The 26,181-nt window shown below is 44.2% G+C and overlaps 1 protein-coding gene across 5 annotated transcripts in view; it reads left to right on the top strand.

Annotated features, from left to right (window-relative positions):
* Positions 1-26,181, top strand: part of LOC138473193 (VPS10 domain-containing receptor SorCS1-like) — a 3,088,785-nt gene that overhangs the window by 606,109 nt on the left and 2,456,495 nt on the right. The window lies entirely within an intron of this gene.

Below are 26,181 nucleotides of genomic sequence, written 5' to 3'. Positions count from 1 at the left end.
TACGTGCAGACAATGTGAGGACTTATTCATAGCTGGACGGCCGACTACTCCCACTGTCGCAGATGTCCATTGAGTCTTTTAATTGTATCTGCCTATGTCTTGTAACGAGGGATCCAGACGCTTTCTTCCTCCTGGGCTTGGCATCCTGTCAGGTTCGGCTTGGTCACGTGAGGTGGGACCGTGTTTGAGGCAGAATTCTGCACAATTAATATTGTTTTTCCCACTGTGTGCCTGGTTTAATTTGCAGGTGTGACTTTAACGCTGGTGTGCGGCGTGCGAGGTTGCAACATCGTGCCCTTGATGGTTTGCTCTCGGAATGTGGGTTGGCAACATTGCAACCTTGGCTGTTTGCTTCGCTGGGCTCATTCTGCAGGATCAGCAACCTGACTCTTGTTCCTTTAACGTCCATGGAAGCTCTTGCTTGTGGCCTACTTAGGCCTGGTGTATAAGTGGAGCCATTTGGTGCACAGGCGCTTTAGGTTATAGTGCCATATTGTCTTATGATCAGTATCGTGTCTTCATTATATTTCTCATAGTAGCAACTGGTTTTGGGAGAAGCGTAAGCAAGCTTTTTAGCTGAGTTCATGATGCGTCTTGCGTTTCTGCATTTTGAAAGCCTATATGGAAAATAATAAAGATGCACGTCCGTGAGTGTGTCTGTCGCCTTCGTCATAGCACTGAATATATTCTTCGTGTAGATTGGTGCGGGAGTGTCCAGTGTGTATATTTGTACAGGTGTGCTGACCGTTGGCTAGGTCGTCATGGCATCTCTAACGACGTGTAGGTTTTAGTCTAGTTGATCCGGGCCGCAGGTGTCGGCATGGCTAGTGCGGGCTGCTGGGCAGGCAGATGGACACATCCGTATGTTCCTGTACCAGGGTATTTGGTCGTCTGGTAGATGGGCAAACTCTTCTCGTGGCGGATGTCTGGGTCGTGACCCTTTAGGCCAAGCGCGAGAGGTGAAGGACGGGAGCCTGGTTTTCCATTCTCCCACTTCAAAGTTTTGCTCCGGCGGCCCTCAACTGTGTCAGAACATAACGGATCTCCGCTATGTGTTCCTCCACAGTTGGGCTTTTGATGAGGACATCATCTACATAAGCGAGGTTACACCTTTCACCCAGGTCGGGCATGGCCTTATGTAGGAAAATGTTGAATTAATTGCCGGAGTTGAGGTATCCGAAGGGAGTCTGTGTCCATGTGTACTGCTGGCCCACAACGGTAAAAGCCAGCTTGTATTGCTCCTCACTACTTACAGGTATAGTCCAGTATCCATTGGTCAGGTCTATTGCAGTGAATACCTGTGACCCCTGGATCTGGGCCAGCCCTTGGTCAATGAAGGGAAGAGGCCATCGTGAAGTATGGACCAGTTTGTTGAGCTCCCTAAGGTCTGTGCAGAGTCTCCACTGGCCGTTTGGCTTCAATATCCCCAGCACTGGATTATTGAAGGTGCTGTGGACTGGACGGATTATCCCACGGGACTCAAGGTTCTTAATGATTTCAGTAAGGGACTCCATTGATGCGAGAGGCAAGCAATATTGCTTCACAAACACTGGAGTCTTACCAAGGTCCGTGGTAATTGTTGTTCTGTGGATGTCGGTGCGACCACAGTCATATGAGTCCACCGCAAAGAGATCTTGAAAATCCCCAAAAAGTTGTTTCAACTTTTGCCTCTGCTCCAGAGTCTCACAGGCATCAGCTAGGTTGACTCTCTCTTCAACCATCTGCCTGAAGCCTGGAAAGACTTCTGGTTTGGCTATCTCAGCGGCCTTCTCCAGATGGGTGGAGAAATCCCTGGTCAGTGTGCTGATTTGGACTGGTGGCTTCAGGTGGGGGAGGCAGCCCTCATTGACCTGGAAAATCACCTCATCCCTCCTGAAGTCACAAGTCACATCTTCTTAGCATAAGGGCAGGAAGTGTACACCAGGAAGTTCTCCCCATGCCGGGTAAAGATCCTGTCTGGTGTTGTGTTGTCATCACTGTCACTGTCAAAACAGTCCTTGGGGATTGGTCCTAACAGTTAATTTCCTAAATCAATGGAGAAATGTCGGTCATCAACCGCCATTCCAATAATGGTGCCTGCGGCTAGAGTGATACTCTTTAAGTCGCTGTTATCCACCACTATTGGAATGGTGTCATGTTATATATTGACTAATGGTGTTGGGTTTACCCCCAACCCTTGCTGTTGAAGAGAAGCATTTAGATGAATATAGGCATCAGGGTTTTTCAATTTCTGTCCTCTTTTAACTTTCACTTCCAGGGAGAATGGTTGGGTCCTTTCTGGAATGGTGACTTCCTCTCCAATCTGAATTTCAACTGCATAAGGTAGCAGTTGAGCTGACCTAAATGCTTTCTCTGGATCATCAAAGCCCATGGGATTATCCGCTAATTGGGACCAAGCTTTGAAGTTTTTAGGTCCAAACTAATGGCAAAGCGATTTCGAATGCCACTGCCTAAGTAAAAGGTGGCAGTGACGTCTCGCACGACCCAACAATTATGGACTATGCTCTTGTTGCCAATGGAGATTTTGAGCATACACCTGCTTGGCAGGAGATGTTTCAAATTGGGTGTTTCCAGATCCATTTCCCATTTGTCTATGAGTCTAAATGTGGGAATGGCTGGATCTGTTCGGAGTTGGCGGAACATGGCTTCGCTGATGAATCTCTTACCGTTGTTCACACAGACTCGGGTCAGAACAGAGTCCTTCCCTTCATTTTACTGAATTGGGATGAACAACTGCTCTCCAATTTGCTGTAAATCAGCCAGGCTCTGAGCTGATTTCTCATCTTTCTGGACTATAGGAGTGGGATTGTCTGATTGTTGATTGGTAAAGAACTTCAGAGTGTTTCCTTCCAGTGTGGAGTAACTGGAAGGAAGGTTGATTTTCAGAAATCGAAAGGACCCCCCATCACCAGTCTGTTGTCCTACCGCTATTACTGTCACATCAGGAATTTGGTTGTTCTGGAAGTGAAATTCTACTTAGTCAGATTTTTGTTCAACCATGTGACATGTGCCGTTTAAACTAACATGGTTGACACTCTGTTTTAACTTTATTGGTCGGCTAGTCTGGGTCCACAGGACCTTGTTTACGCAATCTATTAGGGGTGACATCCTTTTCAGGAGGTCATTCGCTAGTAAAGAAGGGGTGCCCTCTGGAGTCACGACTATGATTGGGTGTTTCACCTTGTGTCGCCCAATTTTAATGTCCAAATCTGCAGTCCCCTTGACTGAAATTTCCTTCCTGTCAAAGTTCTGAAGTTGTCCAGGAAGAGAGGTGAGAGGAATTTGATAATTCTCTCCCCTTCCTGAATTTAGTTCATCAAAGGCCTTTTTGGACAGAAGGGTAGCTTGGGATCCAGTGTCCACCAGTGCACAAATTGTACCCGGCCCCTGTACTTGAACAGGGACATAGTATCTTCCCTCCTACTCCACAAGGGGGCACAGATAATGCACATTTTTGGACAACTGGTGGGCTAGTTTTTTAGTTTTGGGGATTGAGAGAGAAGAGATTTGGGCAGAATTATGTGGGGAGTCTTGGGAATCTGCAAAGAAAAGTTGGCAACTGGAGATAGGAGAAGTTTAGAGTTCCCCTGTTTCCGGTTCTGGACTGCCCCCCCCTTTTGGAGGCAGTCACCAGGATGGGTTTGAACCAGGGGATTTTGATGTTGTTGGTTCTGGGATGGGATGATGGGTGGCGCTAGCTCAGTCCCCACATCTACCCAGTCTGGATCTGAATCCCTTGGGACCCATTTTTCTTTGCGAGGAGTTCCCCCATCTCTGAAGGAGAAGATCCTTTTCCCAGGATCCTCTGAGGATCCATCTCCTTCAAATTGGAATATCTGTACCTCCTCCTCAAAATGGGTCTGTTTGGATCCTTTGTTTCTCCTACCCCCCCTCTGCTCCTTGGGTGGCAGGCTTTCAGGGGCAGGAGATTTTGTTTCAGGTTCCTGGGTTTCCAGGGGCTGTTTACAAGTGGGGAAGGACGCTTCCTCCAAGGCTTTACACCCCCCTTCCCCTTGTGCCTCCCCCCTATGAACCGGTGAATTATCGGGGTGCTGCCCCATCATTGTTCTGGAACACCAGGTCCAGAGTTGGAGGCATTCTGCACCGGCATGCTCATCTGAGGGTTCTGCTGAGCCCTTAGCATTCAACCCAAATCCTGTGCCATGTTTTGGACCTGGCGCTCAAGCTATGAAACCTGCTCAGGCTGATACCGGGTTCTGTTTTCTCCCCTGGGCTGATCCCAGGAGGGGTAGCTATCCCTTCTCTGGTAGTACCCCGGGTTGGGAAGATTTGGGTACCCCTCCACCTTTGGCCTCCCCTCTCCCGGATTAGGTTGTCTGGGCTCAGGAAAGTGGGGAAAGAAGAATGGATGATTTTGGGGTTGGCAGTTCTGTGGGTACCTGGGGAAAAAGTTCTGCCCTCCTGGGGGAAGTTAGGAGGGAAGTTCCCTGGGTTAGGTGCTTGGTTGGATCCCCCCCTTGCGCTGGAGGGGTCCACACATAACCCAGGATGGGTTTGTTTCCCTTGTAGCGGGGACTTACATAGTCAGGGGAGTGAAGGAACCCATTTGTGGGACTACCTCCTTGACTCCCTGTCTGTGACACATGGTTTATCTCTCTCTCTCTTTCTCTCTTTCTCTCTGTCTCTCTAGGTGGCTTTGCAGGGTGACTACCTGCTCTGCGCATGCCCTATTGAAATCCTGTTGTTGCTCCAGCTTTTTCTGGCTCTGCAGTAGGGAGTCCAAAACTTCTTGATACTCCTTCTGCAAGGCCAGAATTCTGGTATCCTGGTCTGCCTTTTCCTGTTGCAGGATACCCATGTCCTCTTTTATTTTAATAAGATACTGACTACTTTCGTTTTCTGACTCCTGGCTCCTCTGCAGCCTCTTCTCAGAAGAGTCCAGATCAGATTGGGCCTTCTCTAATGCCAACAGTTGCCTACTTGCCATATCTTGGCCTTCAGCACATTTGTCCTGTATGGCTCCCATAGATAAATATAAATATGCCGCTACCCTGGCAATCTTGTTGTGCTCATCCTTGGCCTTAGGCGCCATATATAGTTCACTCAGGGCCACATGTAAAGGACCCTGATCTCTCCAGTTATCTAACCCAGTTGCAGTGACCTGTTGTGTGATCGCCTGCAACCACGCATTCTGGTCCTGCTCAGTCCACTCACCTCTCACAAACAGCTTATGTAAAAGGTGCTCTCTAGCTATCTTGACGTCTACCAATGTCGCCATTCTGGAAATTGATTTCCTTCCTGACTTACAGAAGTTTGTTATTTTATTTTGCAAAACAGACCGTTTCCTTTTGAGCGGTGCTTTTACAGCGTAACAAAGCGCGGTAGCCCAACAGGATTTATGTGTCCTATTAGTTAGCACAATGTATTAAGCTGCACAAGTGGTAGTTCTATCCAGAAATCCCGCTACGAGCCCCCAATCTGTAAGTGACTTAAATACAGCATTCCAACTAAGTCGATCTCTAGTCTGGGATGCCCAATGGAAATCCTTATTTATATAGTTTTATGTCAAAGTTCTTTAAATCTTTATGATGAACCCTTATACAACGCCCCTCTCTTTGAATCTCCCCGACCTCACTGAGCCAAGAATTAGGTTTGTTTTGCCAATTAAATGGTTTATTTGAAGAATTGAACAATATATATCACACTTTTATGAATAGAATAATATCTGAATAGCACACTTATGAATATGTACAGTGAGCAGCAATTGGTAATATTACAATATCAACAATCTCTTTAATCAGTTAGGAGTAGGAATAGAAAGGACAAGGTAGCAGAGAATACTTTGTATGATTCGAGGAAATGCAATGATGGGAAAGAATGCAACACAGAAATAAACTTGATATGATTTCAAACAAAAGATAATATGATCACTTTTTCCCTTGTTATTATTCCTATGGCTTTGGAATGGAGTGGGCCCCTTCAAAGATCTGGTCAAGGGTTTGGCTGGGATTCTCTCTCTCCACCGGACAGGTCTCAGGCACTGGGTTCTGCTCTCAGCACTGCACTGCGGTCTGCACAGCCTCTTGGACTGGATCTGACGGGTTCTGGATACAGCTCTGCTTTCTGGGTCTGGATTTTGGTTCTAGCACAGGGTTCTTAGCTAGAATAGCAAAATAGCACAGCCCGGCTGTTGAATGTGAGCCCCTTGGAAGTTTAAGGGTTAGAATCAGGTTGCAAAAGATTCTGAAGGCCTGCTGAGAAGGGTTCAGCTTGTGGGTTAGGCCTCTCTGCTTTCAAGTTCTAGAGTTGGTTCTAGAGTGTGGTTCTGGATCTATGTCTGGAGCTTTGTCTGGAGCCTCTTGCAGGGTGCTTTGCCAAGAAATCAGTTGAGTAGTGGAAAAGTGTGTATCTGGGTTGTCCTCAGCAGTCCCTATCTATGTATTTCCAAAGTGGGTGGGGAGGCTGATTCTACTATTCCTAACCCTCTATGCATCTGATAGGTCAGGGAATTTCCTATCCCCTGATTGGAGAAAGGATCAGTGTGTCATCCTGTGTCATCTTTATAGCTTAGGGAAAAACACTCCCCTTTGTCTCTGTACAGTATATCTTATTTTTCATAAAAAACATATTTACAATAGGAACAAATTGTTAATATTACATATACACATCACAGATTAATTAAGGCACATTTCTGTTCAACTCTCATCTTCCTAATAGCTTTGGTTCAGAAATGACAACTTTTTTGCGCTTTTGGTGGGTTTCTCAATATTAGTTCTGCACCAAATTTTATACATGCAAGCATATCCCATCTGAGCACATTTCTGTATTTTTTCACGGTTCCTGGCATAAACACAGTACCTACAATATGAATAATTCCGGGGTTTGGTCTCAGAACATCGCACGGAGTCCAGCTTAGTCTTAAACTGTGAGCACATTTTTCATTTTAAAAATCTCAAAGTTTCACATTTTTGTCAGTTTGTTACAAGTTTTTAGAAACATTTTCCTTAAACATATATTGAGTCCAATGTTTAAATCCACATCCCAGTCTGGTCCACCCCCAGAGCTGGGCTGACTCAGAGGGTCACATGTCCTTCTTCCTGCCAGTAGTTTGTTGCCAGTCACACCCGAATTTGCATTTGTATTCAGCCCAAGAACTCCTTTGTCTACCCTCAGAGCAACAGGCCAGGGCGCCCTTCCTAGTTCCCTTTCACAACGCCTGTCAATCTCTTAGCCAAGGGCAGAGGGAAGTCTCCTTTGTCCCGGGAGAAGGTGTGGAATTAATTTGAACACAGTGTGGGAAACTTTACTCTTAACCCAATGTCTAAAAATGTTCTTTTCTTATAATATAACTCATATTTTTAACACATACATCAAACAATTTCTTCCTTCAAGACTTTTCAGAATATAGTTTTAAATTGTATCCACCTCTTAGGCTTCTAATAGCAAGTCTTTCTTTGACATAGCTTGAGTTCAATGTTCAACTTTACACAAAATGGTTTTAAAACACCGGCTTCTGGTAGAGGTGAGTAACGGTATTACAACCATTTTTGACAGATTTCTTGCAGCAAGCAATCCTCAAAAGTATACTTTGTTCAGATATAGATACACTTCCATGGACCTTATATTTATGTAGATTCTAGAAGGAGAATGATGTTGACCACCCAACAAGGAGGTTGGATCTTTTTGGGTTGTTTGTGAGCCATCATTTTTACAAATTTGACACCAAATAAAAACAGATTTTTGAAACCAGCTCTGTTTCTTTTGCCATGATTTTGCACTGTGAGCAGCCAAATGATGGGTTTTGGCAGTGGTCTCCGGTGTTACCACTGACATAGGTAAAAGTAGATGGTGGCCTATTTTTCAGGTTTTCACTGCACACTTTCTGGTGATTTCTGGCAAGCAGCATGCTTTCTGGCGGCCATTATGATGTTGCTGCTGCCAACAATGCACAGTGATGTTGCAGGGCTCGGATTAGTGGGTTAAGACATCTCACAACCTAGAAACAAGTGTGTACAGTCTTGTATAAAAGACTCATCTTATCATATCACGTTGAAGGCATTTTGCTTCCGAATGGCAATTCTTATCAGGGTGCTTTTGGCAGTTTGTGTGGTTTCCAAGTTGATCCCGTGAGATGTGAAGTTTTGAAGTGTTTAGCGTGGGGCAAGGATTTGCTCTAGCCCTTGGTATTGATGTAGTTGTTGAGTATGTTGTGATTGAGGTTGGCCGTGTATGAGGTTGTCATTGGGTTTATGACCGATGCCGAAATGCGAAATACAATAATCTACAACACGGAACAATGCAAAGTGCTTTCTTAGAGATGCTTAGATGAGAACACAATAATGTGCAATAGAGCAATGCACCATGCTTTCTATGGATACTTATATGGGTTCCATGTGTTAATATCCCCCCAAAAATATCGCCATGCAAGAATGGAGCCATATTTATGCAATATTAACCCATTTGAAGGGACCGGGAGGACAAACCTGCAACCACTGCTCCCATTAACCCCAAAATGTATCCCCACTAATAATATCACCTATGGCCATTCCCGACAACCATATATATGGCGATATTATTGGTGGAGACGTCATCCCCAGAGAGGGCCTTTTCCTCTTGACTTTCCCTCTGTGAAGTATCCACTCTGGCTTAAGTATTGATTCCCATAATTTCTCAGCTCGTCAGTATCATTTTAAATCAATAATTCTATGTACATCTGTATTGGAAAATGTAAAATCTGAAACAATGCACACATGAATCCTCAGTGGTTAATAATTGCTGACCCAAGCAGAGCCACCCATCACATGTCAGTTGACTTAAGATTCAGCTCATTAAACAGGGACATGTCTACACATTATCGTTGACAGCCAGGATCATGTTATCTCATGCAATGCTCAGAAAATCACCCCGTTGCTTCCTCAGCAGAAGTCATTGCTTCCCTAGCATTCTTGATATTGGTCCATGGGATATGACCTGAGCAGTATTAGTATGAATTTAAGTCGCAACGGTGCTGTCTCTTCCCAGAGACTCTTTCATACACGTTCAATCTCACAACTCCAGACAGTTGCTTTGAACACTTGACTCTATTTCTATCCTGAAAGCAGTTAACCAAATTGCTCTATTTAGGCCAATAAAACGAGCAAAATATGTTTGGACTCATAGCAAGCTTTGTAAGGGCAACATCTACTAAGTACTCACAGTGCTCATGACTGTTTACAGCTTTAAATAAACCGACTATATATTTTTCAGCAAGGTCAAAGGTGAGTTATATCAGTGACCCTCAACAAACCAAAGCAGGTCTTTAAAAGTAATGGCCCTTCCACCTGTCTCTCTCCATCACTGCACCCCCATCAGCGGGCGGAGTAACAAAGCCCTGCGGTGCACATTGAAAAGAGGCTGCTCATGGTACTTCTCAGTACGCGGTGCATCATCTTTGCAACATGCACAGGTCTTGCACGTGATGCACCCTTTCCTTTATATCATGTAACGTTGTCCTTTGGCAAGGCCTTCATCGATTGGTTCTACGAGAGAAAGGAAGGGGATGGAATGAGTGGGGTGAGAGGGAGAGGTAAGATGTGAAACCTGAGGCATAGATGCATGCAGATTGCGAGCATCTGTTTTCTGGGTGTGTTTTGTGGTGGGCGTTGTGTTTGTGTTGCTATAATGGATCCCCAGGTGTTGTTATTCAGCTCAGTTGTCCTATAAGGACTTACACACTGCAAACCTGGATGATGGTGTGGAGAACGGCACTGTGGTGAAACTGTTGGCGAGGTGCGGTGGCTTCTGAGTGTGAGGTATACGGGTCAAAGCTCCAGGTACTTGTGTGTATTTTCTGGATGGCTTTTGTACTGGAAGTACAAGCAGGTTAGCGAGGGCGAGGCAGGGTCATGGAAGCCCAGTTCATGGTGATTTGCTCTTTTTCATTAACTTTGAGAAACAAGTGGGTTTTTTATAATCTGGGATCACTTGCATCCGTTTTTTGGTGGTGGTCAGAAGGCCACGCCATCAAGCTTGTTCAAGCTGTCAGTGTGGCTTCGTCTGGTCTGCGAGGGTGAACGCCGAGTGCTACTTTGAAAGGAAACGGGACACCGTCACGGGTTCAATGTGTACAGCTTGCAAATGCATCCGCAAGTGCCCTTTCAAAAGAGCATTATCGGCGTGTGCAGCGTGTTTAGTTGAGAACCGCAAGTGCTAAAAAAGTGCATTACACAAATACAACTCAATCAATACATTTAGCATTTGTGTTGCGCAATTTCCTAAATTCATTAGTGTCTTACAACCCATCAAACAGCTAAGAAAAATGACACCAAGACGAAAGTCACACGTTAAACATGGTAAAATGTAGCTATGCATAGAAACACAGACCAGAGCTTATCTCACTATTAAGTCCTGTGTTAAGTGTTAAGTTAAGCAACGCATAACATAGATTAATTGCTGCACATGAAATTCCGACACATTCTTAAAAATAGCAAAAGCCAATCAGCAAATGCACTCTTATCAAGTTTATTGAGCACGTGATTAGTGAATCCGTGATTATACAGATGATTTGAATGCTGTCAAATGACACTTTGGATATGGGCTTCTTTGCGTTTGAGCTCTAAAGACTTACACCATACATCGCAATGAACACTAATACAATATTTGGCTGCACTCATTCATGATGAAAGGTTTTAACTCTCAGAAGAGATTGCGCAATTTAAGATTTGCCTTGCAATTTTGCAGCACATTTTCATTGGCTTCTTTCTACCAACTTATTTCCAGTCTGGCTGCTGTCTCGATTAATAATGATGTACTAAATTGTATTTAATTACACAAGGCCAGGACTCGGACTCGTGGCTATTTAAATGACTGGTGCGTCGCGGCAGGCTGAGTTGCTTAACAAAGAGTTATTTTTTAAAGCAGTTGGTCCCATTTTTTTAAAATGAAATGATGGGTGAGTTATTGTAGTGTCACTATAGTAGCAGCACAGTTATGGTTATATAAATACCATCACTAGCATTTCTGGTCACGGCTTATGTCAATGACTTGTAGCTACTTTGACCAGGAATGGCCTTGACCACTGCCCAGCATACCTCCAAATGATATGAAAAACCACATGGGCATGGCCTTTCACCACGCCCAGGGTCCATTTTGACTGGGGCAGGGGATTCAGATCTGTTTCGTAACAGTAGCTGTGTTTGTAGATGTGTGAGGGGATTGGTTCAGGGTGTATGACAGTGCACTGTGCATGAATAAGGACATTATGATGTTTTCATGATATTAGTGGATGTTACCATGTTCAGAGGAGAATAGAACAAGTGTACCTGCTGAGGTGCAATGACTAAGAGTTAAGTAAATTCTGTTGGTTTTGGATAAAATGTTGTAGGTTACAATACAGTTACACTGCACTGTATGAGTAACAGAAGGAATACTAGTACACTACTGCACTGGCTTTGTAGGATGTGAAGAGTAGTTTTCTTCCGTTTTTTATCTTCTAGGGGTGATGTTGCTGTCTTTTAGGAGGTTGTTCTTCACTGCAATTAGTAAATAGGAAAACTAGGTATGTGTGGTAATGGAACAAAATAAATTGTAGTCCAAGAAGACATTGTTGTAAACTGTAGATGGTGTTGTTGGGAAGACGATTTAGTAACATTGCACATGATAATGAGTATGGCTGTAACACTGCTGTAGGTGCAAACAGGTTGCCACCAGATTCCTAATAATTGTTTGCCAGCTGCCTTCCCAGTTTCACTAGGACTTTACAGGTCATTGTTGGCTTGGAAAGTCAGGTGGTGGAAAATGTTAGTTTCTATGTGTGTGCAGATGCATCACACTGTATGGCAATGGGGGCATGGGAACACAAGCAGTGTTGGTATTGGGCCAGTGGTGTTAGTGTGTGCAATTTCAGTAACTTTCCCAAACATGCATGCTTGGTATGTGAGTGTTACTGCAATACGTTGGAGAAATTGTTTCCATTTTCTTTCATTCATGTACTAAACATTACAAACATCCATGGACATCTTGGCAGTCCGTGGACAGGGCGTGCCACATCCGGGTCTTCTCAGCATTCCTGACATGGAAATGGGACTGTGGGGATTAGCCAATGAGGTGTTCAGGTTGTGCTTTATAGGAAGAGAGGGTAATACTTTTTTTTTCATTGCTGTGTGTAGTGAAGATGGCTGTGGTTGCAGAGATGGAGAGGCCCAGTGTGTGGATAGTGGGAAATTGTCTTTTGACTGATCTGCAGTGGTATGCAGAGAGAAGTGACATTTCTGCCAACCTTGGATATGAGGGAGTGGAGGCTTTGTGGTGTTGTGTGCCTGGCCCCAATTTACAAGGGATGCTTGCACTTTTTCGGGATATGGCCATCTTCAACATTCCAGATGTTCTTGTGGTGCACTGTGGAGGATTGCATTTGGGGTATATCAGTGCAGTAAGTTTGCTGAGTGCACTGGAGGACTTGGTGAAGGCACTTATGCTGCCGTTTCCATGGGCCTCATTACGACCCAGGCGGTAAGGGGTTAACGGCAGCGTTAACAGCGCCGACCCTTACCGCCTGAGTACGAGGTCCCTTAGCGCCATGGCGCTTTTAACACCTGCTTTTAGCAGGTGTTAAAATCCATGGCGCTAAGGGACCATGGAGTTAATTACGCCACCGTAATTTACGGTGGCGTAATTAACGCCTTCCCCACTCCCATTATACCCTATGGGGCAAAAATGGGAATGGGGAAGGGTAAATGGGGATTGGGGACTTACCGCCCCGCCAAGGTCGGAATGGGGCGGTAAGTCTGCCAACCACCATGGCGTAAACGTAGTTTACGCCATGGTGGTAAAGTCACGGCCCAGGCGGTAACTTACCGCCTGGGTCGTAATGAGGCCCCATGTGTCAAAGTGGTATTTTCACACATACCACCTAGAGCAGTATGGACCATCCCCAATATCTTCCTTCCTCAGCAAGATGCAGGAAGGTGTCTTGGGAACAGAGGGATGTCTATTTTTTTGTGTTGTGCAGGGATGTCCTCTTTTGAGAATGAGAACATTCATTCTATGAATGTGAACTTTTTTTTACTGCAGATGGTATTTTTTTGTCCAGCATTGGAAATGCTGTGTTCCTTTACAATGGTAAGGGTGCTTTGAAAAGGTTCATGTAAGGCTGTAAGGAAGACAAGAAGAGAAAAACCAAACATTTCGTTTTTTTAAAAAGATGTTTGTTTGCAGGCACCTTTAAAAAACTAAAATAAAAATCTAAAAATCCTCTCTTCAGAGCCACCACTACCACCACTAAAGAGGAAATCTCCTACCCTGTGTTACATTTCTCTCCCCACATCCTTAAATTGCACAATTTATCCACAGACACTGCAGTAGTCCGTGGATAGCACATGCCACATCTGGGGTTTATGAGGGGCTTATGAAGGTGGCAGACATGGAAATGGGACTGTGGAGCCCAGGGGATTGGCCAATAAGGCTTCTTCAGTGTAGTATGCAAGCAGATAGTGTGGCAGAAGGTCTGTATGCTCAGAAGAGTGCCGATGGCTATGGCTGTGTCTTTCAGGAGGCATAGTGCTTGGATTTTGGGGGACTTGTGGATCCATTAGTTGCAGGTTATGCAGAGCAGTGTGGACTGGCTGCACATCTTGAATCTGATGGCGTGTATGTGCAGTTGTATCAGAGTTTGTGGCATGAAGTGAGTGGACTTGCTACCACTTGCTACCACTTTGTGCCATCTTGGTGACGTGCCATCATGTGGCCATTATTATTGTTCATTGTGGAAGGAACAGGTTAGGCCATGTAATTTCACTGCAGTTTGCAATGAAGGAGACATTTGGGAAAATGATGGACATGTTTCCAAACTCCCAAGTATTTTTTTCTCACATTGCCCAGAGACAGATGTGGCTGCGCTCCAGTTAATTTGTTCTGCAAATGGAGAAAACGAAGCACAATGTCAACAAGGCTGTTTGTGCATTTTTGAGAGATGTTGGCATTACATCTTTCCATAATGAAAACACTAAAACATTAGATTTCACAGCACCAACATTTTTTGCAGAGATGGAGTACATCTTACTGATGCTGGTAATCAGCTTTTCTTGCAAAATATCCTACATGCTTTTCAGACCTTTTTGCAAATATAGCAAGCATTTTCAGTAGGTGTTGCCTACTTTACTCTAAAACTTGAGCCCCCCCCCACACAATTAAGGCTCTTTTTGGAGCCACCACTTTCTCCCACAAGAGTGCAATGATTTAGGTGCTGCCACCACCTACATTTTTTAGATGCACCTTTTTTTGGTACATCTATTATTGAACTGTGAAAGGTGTCTCTGAAAAGAAACATTTTTTGGAGGGATTTCTGTGTTTTGTCATTTTTCGGGAGTTTTTTAAACACAACACACAAGGTAGGGACGGGAAGGGAGGGTAGCGAAGGTGCACCAACCACAGGGACAAAGGGGCAGGTGGAGATAGGAAGATGTTGGGTGGTCCTCACTTAGGCAGGGGGCAATTGTTCTCATGCTCCCGGACCGTAGCCTTGAAAGCACTTTGAAATTGTTCCCCCCTGCAGAGTACTGTGTCACAATATATACATAGTACAGTGGCCCTTGAAAGGCAAGGGTCCAATGCGTTATGGATGGCCTCTGAAGCATGTTCTGGGATCCGCTGCCCACAGGAGTGTCTCTTGTGGTGGCAGGAGCAGGTGTTGAGGATGCGGCAGAGAAACTCAACCTACTACGCCTTTAAAAGGGATGACCCTTTCAGCTGCTGCCTTTTGATCAGACCTCAGGTGTCACAACTGAGTACTCAGTGCATCTAACCTTAGCTGCACGTGCCTTGGGTACCCCCCAACGGTGGCAAACAGCCTCCACACCCAAGACTCATGCTGGCAGCTGGTAGTACTGACTTCCACTACCTCATCCTCTTCTTCTTCTTGATCCCTCTCTTCATCACCATGCCTGTTCTCCTCTCCAGGCCCTTCAGATGTTGTTGGTGGTGGTGGTGGTGGGGATAGTGATGGTGGAGGTGTTGAGGCAGCTGCAGCAGACATTCAAGATGCCATTGTAGATATAGATCAGCACACCAAAAGTAGCACAGCAGAAAACAAAGCTCCAGTAAGTGCTCAGTCCTGGTTAGCCAGAAAGAAACACAATGAGGAGCAGCACTGGGGTGTGTCTTTTTATAGAGGCGTGCTTTGCAGAGAATTGCAATTTCCACACACACTTTGAGCCTCAGGTTGGGCGAAAAAAGTTACAAAAAGTGTCTAGATCGACCAGGGCATGGTCTAGGACATCTGCAAGGGTTACGTTTCAGCTCAAAACACCTTGGATTGGCCAAAAAGCATGTTTTTACTCTCCAGGGGTCCGACCAGTGTCCACGGGTAGAAGGACCCATGCTCAGTGCAGGTGCGGTCACATGGTGCCATCGCAAATGTTCGTGGGTGAGACGGCCATCCGTAGGACACTAATTTTGCGGATTGGTGTGTGCATGCATCCGGGTGTCCGTAGGACAGGGTTGGTCCCCAAGAACTAATTAAATGTGCAACACATGTGAGCGGACAGTAGCGGACAGGCGTGATATTAGTTGGACACAGGGGATAAGATGCGCATGTGCCTAGGTGTCGGCAGGACAGAGACAGGCTCCCCGAACTAATTAAGAGTGTGTCACTAGTTTATGGAAAAACCGGACAGGTGCATTGTTCATAAGACACTCGGGATCAGATGCAAATGCGCCCAGATGTCCGCAGGACACGTGTTTGCTCCCCGAACTTATTAAAAGTGCTTCGCAATTTTAGAAACATGCCGGACAGGCACTGTGTTCGTAGGGCACAGGGGATGAGATGAGCATGTACCCAGGTATCGACAGGGGTGGGCAGTCCGAACAAATTGAAAGTGCGTCATGACTTTTCAGCCATCTCCAGACAGGTGCAGCGTCTGTAGGACACCTCCATTTTAATTACGGAAAACCCAGACAGGCACGGTTCATAGGACACCTCCATTTTGATTCCAGAGAGCCCAGACAGTTGTGCTGTCTGCGGACTCCAAATGTGTTTTTAAAAAAAGAAAACATGTAAACACACTGCAACAGTAAACACCAATTAGTGTTTAGTTCATCTATTTTGGTAGACAGAGTCAATAGGTTATGTGCAGTATTTGGACTTTGGGACTGTCTGTAGCCATCTTCTTGCTTCTTTGGTGGTATTTCCGGGACACTTTCTTTATATGCACTATTTACTGTTAAAAAGAAAACCATAGTTTAGTGACATGTGAAACAATTAACATTATTTGTCCTACTTTAAAAATTTGGTATGTGTACCATTAGATCCGGGGTGCTTGCCATTTCTGTTTAAAAAAGCAATGCTTCTATTTGTTACAACTCATGTACATACAACAAACTCTAATGTTACAGGAAGAAATATAGTAAACATGCTACTTTTTGTATGGTTTCTTTTTAGTGGGTTGGACTTGCTTCTGAGAGTTGCTTCTGACTGTGTAAGCAAGGCTGCACTGAGGTAATATTGTCAGAGGCACAGGTGACTTTTGTGCTTGGTTCATTCCATTATGTTGTGCAACCTATGTAATTCTACTTCTGGTTTCATAAGTGCAGGGTTTGTAGACATAATTATATTTTGAATGTGATACATATATGTGTTTCACTTTAAACATCTTCTGTTTGTTCGCTGTGCGATATAACAATGTAAGGTAACCCCTATGCTTTTGGGCAGTGTGAATGCTGCCTGCACTCTGTGGTTTACCATGTTGTGGTAGGGGGGGTCAGTATGATGTAAGGGACATGTAGATAAATCAAGGGTATCATTGTAAAAAAAAAAACATGAAATTGAATGAACAAACTTTGTTAAAGGGACGTTATGGTTAAGTTGCACCAATAAAAACCTATAGAATTCAGTGAAAAAACATTGTTAAAGGGACGTTATGGTTATACGTAAAACCGAAAAAACCTCAGAAATGTGCTGCTTATGGTAAGCTAAGCAACCACAACTCGTGCCACCACTGTGCACTGCTAAGAGTAGCACCCAGGACATCAAATATTAAATCACAAATGAACTTTACTTATGTGATCAAATTCAGAAGGATGAAAGTCTGAGATCTCTGCATTTGGTACATGAATCCACTATGATATCTTGCTGGAGAGTTTAATGTGCATTCATAGATGATTAGCATTCACAGATGCTCAGCACTACAGTTCCTATTGCTAACTCCCCACCCAGCCTCACCTTCTCCTAGCATTTCTCTCCTTTCCTAAAGCTTTCTATGGTATTTTGTGTACGCATTTCCCCACTAATCAGCCTGATACTGGCAGCACTTCTCCCAAACCTCCCTGAAGAATTTCAGACAGATGTGTACTGTAAGATAAATCCATGGGAAGCCATCAATCTGAATAGGAGATTTCCGGTAGCCAGCAGATCATTCACTCAAGCGTATTCAATAGGAAAGAGTTTCCTGCTAGTTGTATGTTTCCCTAGCGTGGAAAGAGTGGTCTTTGATTTTACTACTCACACACTGGTCACTGGTGTGTTCATGTTTAATGACATTTTCATTTGTGATATTATTAAATAGTCATTACAGAAAACATGACTATTCATTGTGTTATTACTTGTAGTATTATTAATACCGATAATAATGACAAGAGAAAGAGCAATATGTATGGGATGTAGACTCTGGGCAAGTAGCTTTTCAGAATCACATACATGCTTGTCTTTGAAGCAGATATGATTGTTGAACCAGAATGAACAGGCCATTGGTCAGTTCCAGTGCATTATTAAGATGTATGTTTTTTCTTCCGGAAAGTTAATATATTGTGTGCTATTTCACTGGGAAGAAGACAATGTGCCACCAATTAGTTTGAAGATCATGATGCAAACTGACTTCCTAGCATCACTAAGAATTGTTCATCAGAATCTTTTATGGAGTGGCAACAAGCTAATAAACTGATTATATTAATCTGGGGTTAGAATTATTTTGTAAAGGTTTTATACAACCCGAATTACAGTGTGCACCATACCTATGCACAGTCTCCAGGATATATTTGCTGTTTATAGTGTTCTCATTGACCCAGTCTCTGTAACAAGCTACTAATGCACCTTTGGCTTTCCTCCTCCATCGCATACCTTCTCACCAATCCCTGATTGCTCCACACAACCCTATTCTCCCCCTCTAGAGTACTTCCATCTTTCTTAATCTCAAGTCCCATACCAGCTACTCTGCCAACCCGACAGCCTACATGTAACCCTCAAAACCACTCTGCTTGTAAACAATGTTCACCTGTATGAAGGGCATACCAATCATGTTGTGTCTGTTTAACCTTTATAATTATGATCACTGCTGGTTTAAGAGTAGTGTGGGGCTGAGTTGGAATTTCAAAACCCCAATTCATCCATGTATTCCTGCAGGACATTAGTCATGTTGTCACATTCATCCCTTGACATCTCTACATGTGCTAGCTTGGTATATCACCAGGGTGAGCGCTTGCTGCTGTGACCTGTGTGTGATTTGCAGGTAACCGGTTTGAATCCTGGCAAGGCCAACTCAGGCGTTCATTCTTTTGAAGTAGATAAATGAGTACCAACATCTGTTGAGTGATAAGTGCATGTAAATATGTTCTGTGCACAGTGCTTTGGTGGATGTGCTATATAAAAAATATAAAAAATCGATATGTGCTTACCCCATAACTAATGTATTTGTGGAAATCACTCACATATTATGCATTCAGTCACTCTTTCAGGACCATAAATGGGTCATATTTTGCATTCTACACACTGGCGTTCTTACTACTAGTCTGGCCGTAACCCACCGGTGCTACTGGCGGGTTGCTGCCAAACTCATAACATTTTTCCGGTGTCTGAAATCCTGGTACCATAGGGATATTACAAGTCACGGCGGATCGGGAAGTCAGGCACCAGAAAATGTTGTTCCCCATTCCCATGGAGTCCCATAGGAATGCACAGGAGTGGGGATATGGAAGCACCAGCACCATTGTTACTGGTGCAGTGCTTCCGTGACAAGCCTGCTTCTGGGACCGTTGTGCCCCGCGGGTTAGACCTGCCATACGTGCAACAGCCCCTGCAGGCAGACTTGTAGTGTGACGGTCTGGAAAGGGCGCTGGTACGTTGCTACCTGCACCCTTATTTCCGGACCGCCACACTTGTAATTAGGCCCATGGTCATCTAAGGAAGTCTGTAGCTGTGACAATTCCTTGTGTGTTGTAAATGTGGTCATCCCTTCTGTACTTTATGTGTCGCAATCTCTCATATAATGCACAAGCAATCATCCGTAGAGTGCAATAAATGTAATCTCTTGCTTACTGTAGATGGTGTCATCACAGGAGTACTGCAGATCGGACTATTCCTCAAGTGCGGTACATTTGATAATCCAAGTGATGTCACTATAGCACTGAACATTTGGCACTCCCTACTGGACCATGTTTTAAAATTGTGGCAAAAATGGCCGTGGACACAAAATATCGCTGCAAAAAGGCTGTGGTTTTGCCACCGCAATCCATGTAAAGGATGCAGGGGAGACCCCCGCAATCCCTGGATCCATTATACCATTTAAGGGGAACGGGGGAACCCTCGCAGCCCCCGCCCCCTTAAATGGTTTAATGGGGTACACCTTTAACGGATCAAACCACAGCATTTTTGCCGCAATTATTTGTACAGGCCATATTTCTGCCACAATGTTATCACTGCATACCCTTTGCACATGGTTATCAAGTATGATTTGCTATCCCTGTAGTGCTATATATGTGGGCATCACCTGAGTAATGCCCATGTGGTTATATTATAAGTTCTCTATTTGAGGCAATCACTTATAATGCTCAATTACTAGAGCACCTTACACGTGTGAACCCTTCAGTATTGTACACAAGGTCATCCCACGAGCACTGTACATCAGCTCACGTCTTGGGTAGTGCAGTGAACTTGGTCATCCCTTGAACAGTGTGCAGGGGCATAAAGCTTGAGTCGATTGCGTATTAAAATAAAACACTGGCAAGAAAGAAGCCTATTAATATTCAATTTAGGAGCATCATATTTCTTACACTCCATGCACCAATTAATATTGAGAGAACTAAGCTGCTATTTGTGCTATCTTTGAGTAACTATAACATTGCACCATCTGTGCCTTAACATGAAAATGTACAAACTGATCGAATAGGAATTAATTTATGAATCTTTTATGGATTTTCCTGGATAATAGCATGTTTACTTCCACTCTAATGGCCCCAATGAGTTGTGTAAGATGCAACTTCAAAATGAGTGTGTATGATTTTCAGACAGACAAAACTATGAACCTATAGTCCATATTTAATGAGAACAGAATACTGACAAGGCATCTTAGTAATACAAAACTATTGCTCGCTGTGACATATTTTCTTTCTCCCAAAGAGGCATAAAAATGTAGGTATGCATGGACACAGTTTTATAGAGAGCCTACCTAGCTGCGAAGGATACAACTGAATACTGATTGCAAAGTAAGGGACATGGCAAAGAGGACATTTTTGTTTTTAAGCAACTGAAAGGGTACATTGGAGGGGCACGATGGATATGTTCAGTTCAGCTCTCTTTAATTAACAATACTATAAACGCAACACATCAGTACAAATCACATAACAGCCTGTAACAATTGTAGCTTAATACATATACCATAGCATATAATATACACTTCCAATATAGACCAGATATGTTACAATAATGAAATGCTACCTGATCCATTAAAACCATCACCCTAAAACATAATTATAATATCAGTTGGTACTAACCAGATCAGTGTACTAAAACGTCAAGAATAGATAATACAGGTATGAGTGTCAGTGAATATAATCTTTCCCAGAAGAGTACGCTCTACCTCTGCAAAGTTATGAGAAGTTCTACTCTTTATAGGATGCTCTAAGCGGATTCCATCGAGGCTAACAGCGCACTTCGAAAGTGAAGCTCAGTATCCTGAACTGCCTGTACCATGTAATTAGTTGACGAGTGAACTCACACTCTATGATATGTTATGATATGATGTGGCATTAATGACGCGCCTGTACAGAAGTGTTTCTAAGCACGATGGACAAGGAGGGGGAAACAAGGGAGGACAAAATAACGATCTTACTAGGCCTTGTGTCATTCAGATCGTGCAAGTGCGGGGAAGAGGGAAGGAGAGAAGTACCAGGGGACAGGGGAAGGGGGAAGTGCAGTTAACTCACAAGTGCAGCCAGCAGGTGGCTCATAAGTGCAAAGAGAAGTGACTGTAGGGTTGCAGACACAGACCCTAAAGTACTGGGGAGCCTGGTGGCAGTGCAAGGGCAACTGGACATGCATGAGCCTGGGACCCAGTTCAGAGGGTGACCAGTTTGCGGAGCTATCAGGTGCATCTGTAGAGAGGCTACATAGTGTTACAGCCTCTGCCATAGTTCTGAGAAGTCTAGCTCGAAAGGGTATCCTTCAATAGTTCCTTCTCATCTCTAGCTACTGTGGGCAGATGAACGTAAAAAGAACACAGCTTTCTGTGTGGTGCAAGTAGAAATGCCACATTGCAGCAACTGCGTTGTTTGACTTGTTACGTAGCCCTCTGACTGGCAACAAAATACCCAGATGCAGCTTAATGCAAATTGCTTCCATTTGGTTAAGGCTTACATTGTCCAAGTAGGCGTCAGGGACATACATTTGCTTCAAAACCCAGTATCTAATGAGCTGGGTGGATTGAGCTGATTTATTAGTGACCTTCTGCAATCCTGTAACATTATATCAACAATGGCCTCCCAATATTTACCCAACTTCTCAGTGGACCATATCCTGGCCCAATAGTACACTGGCCTAGCCTTTCAAATTGACTTGATACGCTGCATATTTATTTCCAGGTACACCGGAAGATTGGGTGCACTAACAGGTAGGCCCTCAATGTTCTTCAGGAACTTGCTGTCACTGTAAATTTACTATATCTGATGTGTGGCATATGGCCGTGGCCAACGATGATCCTAACACAAGCACTCTAATTTGCGCTCTTCATCATTTTCCAGAGATGTGTACAACTATTGTAAACAGATCATCAAAGGGTTTCCATAAACTGAAAAAGCTAAAACCATCCTTTCTCTTGCCACCAACAAATTAGTCTATGTAGTATTGGATATTTTGGATATTTTTGGTACTCACATCATTTAATGTCAGATGTCACTGTCTATAGCTAGAGGTGAAATAGCAATGTGCTGATCCACCACTGCTTGTGTATCATTAAGAGGCATATTTATTGCTGTCATGGATGTTATTTGTTATTTGTTTGTTTTTGATGTGTCACTCTGACCCGTTGATATTTAAGCACTCAAATAGCCCAACTGCATCACAGATTATCCTTAGAATGTACCCTTTGAACTTTCAAAATTGCAGAATGTCCCAGGATTGGTTTTCCATACTGTAGGTTTATGAATACTAGGTGTGATTCTGGAAATACCTTATGGAGGGACAGGGCATTTTAGTCCTTGTCCTATCAATTCTCTGTGTGTGCTTTCTATATGTTTTCTGCCACTCAGGTCCGGCCTGGACCTCTGGCGGTACAGCTCATAATAATAATAATAATAATAATAATAATAATAATAATAATAATAATAATAATAATAATAATAATAATTTGCATTTATATAGCGCTACAAACCTTCAGGCACCTGAGCGCTGCTTATTATCACCCATGGTGTGTGGTGCTCATTTATCAACCTTGGAAGGATGAAAGGCTGAGTTTGGCCCTGACGGGATTTGAACCTGCAAATACCCTTTTGGCACCTATGGGTGGGGGTTAACCCTTGTACCATTTATGTGTGTTTTCTGGGCATCTGTGTGTCACCCACAGAGCAGGGTATGGGATGGTAGCAGCTTCATGTAGACCTGGCAGTGGGTCTGAGTGTCCTCCATTTTTGGACATGTAGGCCCTGCAATAGGAATCAATGGATTCCTAATATAAGGCAAGTTGGACCATGTGGCCTCTTGGTTTCTATTGCCTTTTACCTTTTTTCCCAAAGTCCTGGGAAGCCCCTGTCTCTGTTCCCTTTCTCCTGAGTAGCTGTTGGGTGGAAATACAATGTATGGACCTGAGGCTGCCTCTTGTCAGACTGACTAGAGCCTTTCCTGGGGCTGTGTGTTGTGGGTACACCATAGGGGGATGGTAGCTATATGAATGAGGTCTGAAGTGAACTTACATTATGTGTTATGGGTGTCTGGTTTCTTTGTGTGTGTGTGACAAAATGAAAGAGACAGCCCTGACTGAAACTGACATGAATGCAGTGTAGTGTGCTGAAAGGCTGGGCACTTACCCCAATCCCCATTCTTTGTTATGGGTGTGTGGGTGGAGTGAATGGCCTGAATGCCTGTGTGCCTGATTGGCTGCCTGCCCGCATGAATGCCCTTTGTGTGATTGGCTGACTGAGCCTTGCTCAGCCGGATTGAATGGGGAAGATATATATATATATATATATATCTGGGGACCTCTCACTTACCAATTTTTTCAGACGCTGATGTCAAAGCTGAAGCAAGAAGATGCTGATCCATGAAGCCCAGCTTGTGGAGAAGTCTGATGCTGCACTTCTTTGCATAATCTAAAATCTGCTGTGTTCTTCCAAGGACTGATCCAGAGAGGACCTGTAAAGGAGACCTCTCCCAGAGCATTGAGAAATCCTTGTGCAAACTGCTGCTCTACATCCGATGTGCCCTGGAAGCCAATCCTGCTGTGCCTGCCATCTGGAGAAGGGGTCATCATAAGTCCTGAAGAATAGTGCCCAGACATCTTGAGTCAAAGAAGTCCATTGGTGTTGCCCAGGGTCTGGAGGTGCGTTTCATGACCGCTGAAAGCCGTTGCTATCTACCACCCAGAAGAGGGGGTACACTGGCATACTGCTGCTGGACACCCTGAGCTGCAAAAGTTCCAAACTTCCTAGGAACATTTCAAGTGACATCCTTGCTGTCAACACTAACCACTTGTTTCTGTCCAGAGGGAGTCCAGACTTGCTGAGAGCAGAAGAAGGTCCATCAGTGGGTTTCCCACCACCAGAAGCTAACAAAGACATCCCAAGGGTCCAGACTTGGTGAAGGTCTGGGGTTCACTCTAGTGGTCGAGTTAAGATTGCCAGAAGCTGTCCATAGTTCTGTGCTGCGACTGCAGCACTGAAAAACTGAAAGTTGGAAAACTGCAATTTTCCAAAACGCAACACCAACAGTAACGTATGCACCCATCAGCGCCAGAATACATCGAAGGGTCCCAGGGGTCTTATTCTCGTCTGCCAATCCTTTATGGAGCCTAAAGCAAGTTTTATCTAACACAGGAATTCTACAGACATAGAAATCATTGACCAAGGGAGATCACCACTTTGGTTCCATTTTGTTTCTTGGACTCAGCATCCCAGTGGCCCCTTCTTCCAACAGGGTCAATCCTTGGAAGTAAGTGTCGGATGAAACAGAGAAACTCAGCCACTTACCCTGCCAAGGCACCAGAGGTACTTTGATGAGAAAGGGCATCTTCTAGGCACAGGAGTTGTACAGTTTGCCCAGGTAGGGGGATCTTCACACAGAATTGTATATCTAGTCTAAAGAAAGCATTCTGCCACTGTTCACAACTAACCTGCCTTTCTTTGCTATTCTATCTATCTATCTATCTATCTATCTATCTATCTATCTATCTATCTATCTATCTATCTATCTATCTATCTATCTATCTATCTAATTTCTATATAGTTCCCACTCGCCTAAGGGCCCCAGGGCACTCACATCACAGACATGCATATATACAAAAAGGGGTCAACCTAGGAGATGGTACATGGAAAGGTATGAGCCTTGGATATTAGGCAATATTTACTGAGTGAGGTGTACCTTCTGATACACCTCACTTAAGAGTTCATATGCCTTTTTAAAACGGTCCACATCTATTGCATCTATAGTGAATGTAAGTATTGTCTGGTACCCCATAGAATGTATGGGCCTCATTAGGACCGCCGGTAATGATTTTTTACTGGGGCCCAGAAAGGGCAATAACCGGGTCATGCCGACCTTGGTGGACCCGGTTATTGCCCTTTTCTGGGCTCAGGAAAAAACCATTCCCCATTCCCATTTCAGCCCCATAGGGCTCAATCGAAATGGGTAGGGTGCTAACAATGGGCCCATTAATGACGGGCCTGTTGTTAGCATCCTGGACTGCTAGCGGGTCCCGCTAAGGACGCCTGGTCTGACCAGGCGTTCCTTAGCGGGTCCCGCAGCAGTCCTGGTGATAGGGCAGCCGTCATGAACAGTGCCGGTCCCGTACCAGCACCGTTCATCACGGGAGCGCCAGGGTCCTAATGAGGCCCTATATGTTTGCTATTTTTTCAATAAGCATTTCCAAGTTGAAAGTGTTATTATTTAAATGCGTATGTATTCCTGAATCTTGTTTTATAGAAAGAAGTGCTGTTATTACCTAACATAGTTTGCTGACATTCCTTTGTGGGGGCTTTGGGGAAACACTGCACTTAAGAGCTAGATTTCATCACCTCCTGAAAGTTTAAGCTTTGATGCTCGTCCATTGCTACCAAATATAGAGCCCTGGCTGGGGTGTTCTGTGGCTCTATCCTACCATATAGAGGGCAGAAGTATGGATGCCACCCTCCAGTCTTTACACTAGGAAGCAGCAACTCCATTAATACAACGGTCAAGCATGTAGTAAGAGAAGCAGAATCAACTTTCATCATCCTACCACCACGTATCAACATGAATATGTGATCTCACTGCATGATATTAATCACCCACCATGGTTAAATCCTGCTATACCCTCATGCTGACATTTAAAAAGCCTATCAGATCCACACTCCTCAAATTGTGTCATGTCATATATGAACATAAGAAGAAGATAAAAATTGACTGTATCCTAAAATATCACAGTGCCTGTGCAGCACAGTGGTCTTTGCAGTGGAAGGGGCTGTAGCCTGCTGTAGAGTCATTCTAGGGTCACCGTTGCTACATAATGTGTCTGTTCAGTTTTATGGAGTTGAGAAAGGGAATCACACGCCAGCCCAATGTGAATTCCAGAGACACTGCCTGCGCTCTTCGTCCAACTCTTGATTACAATGTGTAAATATGCAGACCCATTATTGATGCTAATCCCGGGCCTGATAAGGAAGACTCGAGGAGAATGGAAATTAATGGAAGTATGAATAAGCCCCGGCTCCTCATTAGTCAACCTAAAGCAATCACATATCTGCGACTGGTAATAAATATCCTCAAGATCCAGCGAGCGCTAATTGCTTTCG

The sequence above is a fragment of the Ambystoma mexicanum genome, chromosome 8, assembly GCF_040938575.1.
Source record: "Ambystoma mexicanum isolate Mex_15411 chromosome 8, UKY_AmexF1_1, whole genome shotgun sequence".
Lineage (NCBI taxonomy): Eukaryota > Metazoa > Chordata > Amphibia > Caudata > Ambystomatidae > Ambystoma > Ambystoma mexicanum.
The sequence above is the reverse complement of the archived record's forward strand: the minus strand, read 5'-3'. Positions and strand labels throughout refer to the sequence as shown.